At 65.2% G+C, this 3,434-nt stretch overlaps 1 pseudogene across 1 annotated transcript; it reads left to right on the top strand.

Moving 5' to 3' along the window:
• The first annotated feature begins 186 nt into the window (after nt 1–186).
• LOC112617824 lies at nt 187–3,431 on the top strand (annotated as a pseudogene). The gene is made up of 5 exons (XR_003117973.1): nt 187–650; nt 1,042–1,095; nt 1,214–1,543; nt 1,641–1,955; nt 3,271–3,431. The product of XR_003117973.1 is annotated as an immunoglobulin heavy constant gamma 1-like (transcript).
• Nucleotides 3,432–3,434: the final 3 nt, after the last annotated feature.

Below are 3,434 nucleotides of genomic sequence, written 5' to 3'. Positions count from 1 at the left end.
GTGGCACCGATGGCCAGAGCCGAGGCCAAGCTAGAGGCCCTGGGCTGTGCTGACTCCCTGCAGACACAGAGCACTAACCCGGCTGCCCAGCCCCGCCTCCTAGGCTGCAGGGGTGCCTGTAGAAGGGCACCGCAGGGCCGCCGCTCCTGCAAGCCTTCTGGGGCAGGCTGGGCCTGACCTTGCCTTTGGGGCAGGGAGGGGGCCAAGGTGAGGCAGGTGGCACCAGCCAGGTGCACACCCAATGCCCGTGAGCCCAGACACTGGACCCTCGCTGAGAGACAAGAACGGAGGGGCCTCTGCGCCCTGGGCCCAGCTCTGTCCCACACCGCAGTCACATGGCGCCACGTCTCTTGCAGCCTCCACCAAGGGCCCATCGGTCTTCCCCCTGGCGTCCTGCTCCAAGAGCACCTCCGAGAGCACAGCGGCCCTGGGCTGCCTGGTCAAGGACTACTTCCCCGAACCCGTGACCGTGTCGTGGAACTCAGGCTCCCTGACCAGCGGCGTGCACACCTTCCCGGCTGTCCTACAGTCCTCAGGGCTCTACTCCCTCAGCAGCGTGGTGACCGTGCCCTCCAGCAGCTTGGGCACCCAGACCTACGTCTGCAACGTAAACCACAAGCCCAGCAACACCAAGGTGGACAAGAAAGTTGGTGAGAGGCCAGCAAGGGAGGGGGGCTGTTTGCTGGAAGCCAGGCTCGGCCCTTCTACCTGGACAAACCCTGGCTGTGCAGCCCCAGCCCAGGGCAGCAGGGCAGGCCCCGTCTGTCTCCTCACCCAGAGGCCTCTGCCCACCCCACTCATGCTCAGGGAGACGGTCTTCTGGCTTTTTCCACCAGGCTCTGGGGAGCCACAGGCTGGATGCCCCTACCCCAGGCCCTGTACACACAGGGGCAGGTGCTGTCCTCAGACCTGCCAAGAGCCAAATCTGAGAGGACCCTGTCGCTGACCTAAGCCCACCCCAAAGGCCAAATTCTCCACTCCCTCAGCTCAGACACCTTCTCCCCTCCCAGATCCCAGTAACTCCCAATCTTCTCTCTGCAGAGATCAAAACATGTGGTGGTGGCAGCAAACCTCCCACGTGCCCACCGTGCCCAGGTAAGCCAGCCCAGACCTCGCCCTGCAGCTCAAGGTGGGACAGGTGCCATAGAGTGGCCTGCGTCCAGGGACAGGCCCCGCCTGGGTGCTGACATGCCCACTTCCATCTCTTCCTCAGCACCTGAACTCCTGGGGGGACCGTCAGTCTTCCTCTTCCCCCCAAAACCCAAGGACACCCTCATGATCTCCCGGACCCCTGAGGTCACGTGCGTGGTGGTAGACGTGAGCCAGGAAGACCCCGATGTCAAGTTCAACTGGTACGTAAACGGCGCGGAGGTGCATCATGCCCAGACGAAGCCACGGGAGACGCAGTACAACAGCACATATCGTGTGGTCAGCGTCCTCACCGTCACGCACCAGGACTGGCTGAACGGCAAGGAGTACACGTGCAAGGTCTCCAACAAAGCCCTCCCGGCCCCCATCCAGAAAACCATCTCCAAAGACAAAGGTGGGACCCGCGGGGCGCGAGGGCCACGTGGACAGAGGCCGGCTCGGCCCACCCTCTGCCCTGGGAGTGACCGCTGTGCCAACCTCTGTCCCTACAGGGCAGCCCCGAGAGCCGCAGGTGTACACCCTGCCCCCGTCCCGGGAGGAGCTGACCAAGAACCAGGTCAGCCTGACCTGCCTGGTCAAAGGCTTCTACCCCAGCGACATTGCCGTGGAGTGGGAGAGCAGCGGGCAGCCGGAGAACACCTACAAGACCACCCCGCCCGTGCTGGACTCCGACGGCTCCTACTTCCTCTACAGCAAGCTCACCGTGGACAAGAGCAGGTGGCAGCAGGGGAACGTCTTCTCATGCTCCGTGATGCATGAGGCTCTGCACAACCACTACACCCAGAAGAGCCTCTCCGTGTCTCCGGGTAAATGAGTGCGACACCCGGCAAGCCCCCGCCCCCCGGGCTCTCGGGGTGGCGCGAGGATGCTTGGCCCGCACCCCGTGTACATACTTCCCAGGCGCCCGGCATGGAAATAAAGCACCCAGCGCTGCCCTGGGCCCCTGCGAGACTCTGATGGTTCTTTCCGCGGGTCAGGCCGAGTCTGAGGCCTGAGGGGCACGAGGGAGGCACAGCGGGTCCCACTGACCCCACACTGGCCCAGGCTGTGCACGTGTGCCTGGGCCACCTAGGGTGGGGCTCAGCCAGGGGCCGCCCTCGGTGGGGCTGGGGGCTTTGCCAGCGAGGCCCTCCCTCCAGCAGCAGCTGCCCTGGGCTGGGCCACCAGAAGCCTAGGAGCCCCCTGGGGACAGGCACACAGCCCCCGCCTCTGTAGGAGACTGTCCTGATCTGTGAGCTCCCTGTCCTCAGACCCCCTGCCCACTCGGGGGCATGCCTAGTCCATGTGCGTGCGTAGGGACAGGCCCTCCCTCACCCATCTGCCCCCACGGCACTAACCCCTGGCAGCCCTGCCCAGACTGGCACCCGCATGGGGACATAACCGACTCCTGGGGACATGCACTCTCGGGCCCTGTGGAGGGACTGGTCCAGATGCCCACACACACACACTCAGCCCAGACCCATTAAACCCCACACTGAGGTTGGCCGGCCACACAGCCACCACACACACACACACACACACACGCACACCTCACACACAGAGCCTCACACGGGCGACCTGCACAGCACCCAGACCAGAGCAAGGTCCCTGCACACGTGAACACTCCGCAGACACAGGCCCCCACGAGCCCCACGCAGCACCTCAAGGCCCACGAGCCACTCAGCAGCTTGTCCACGCGCTGACCAGCTCACACAAACCCAGCCCTCCTCTCACAGCAGAGCTCCTGCAGCCGCCGCACACACACAGGCCCCCACACACAGGGGAACACACGCCACATCGCGTCCCTGGCTCTGGCCCACTTCCCAGTACCGCCCTTCCCTGCAGCTGGGGTCACCTGAGGGGTGGGCTTCACCATCCTCCTGCCCTCTGGGCCTCAGGGAGGGACACGGGAGACGGGGAGTGGGCCCTGCTGAGGGCCAGGTCGCTATCTAGGGCCGGGTGTCTGGCGGAGCCCCGGGGCCAAAGCTGGTGCACAGGGCGGGCAGCTGTGGGGAGCTGACCTCAGGACACTGTTGGCCCATCCCGGCCGGGCCCTACATCCTGGGCCCCGCCACAGAGGGAATCGCCCCCAGAGGCCCGAGCCCAGCGGCACACAGCACTGACCACCCCCTTCCTGTCCAGAGCTGCAACTGGAGGAGAGCTGTGCGGAGGCGCAGGACGGGGAGCTGGACGGGCTGTGGACGACCATCACCATCTTCATCACACTCTTCCTGCTAAGCGTGTGCTACAGTGCCACCGTCACCTTCTTCAAGGTCGGCCGCACGTTGTCCCCAGCTGTCCCTGAC

This window comes from Theropithecus gelada, unplaced genomic scaffold (genome assembly GCF_003255815.1).
Source record: "Theropithecus gelada isolate Dixy unplaced genomic scaffold, Tgel_1.0 HiC_scaffold_4883, whole genome shotgun sequence".
Taxonomy (NCBI): Eukaryota; Metazoa; Chordata; class Mammalia; order Primates; family Cercopithecidae; genus Theropithecus; species Theropithecus gelada.
The sequence above is the reverse complement of the archived record's forward strand: the minus strand, read 5'-3'. Positions and strand labels throughout refer to the sequence as shown.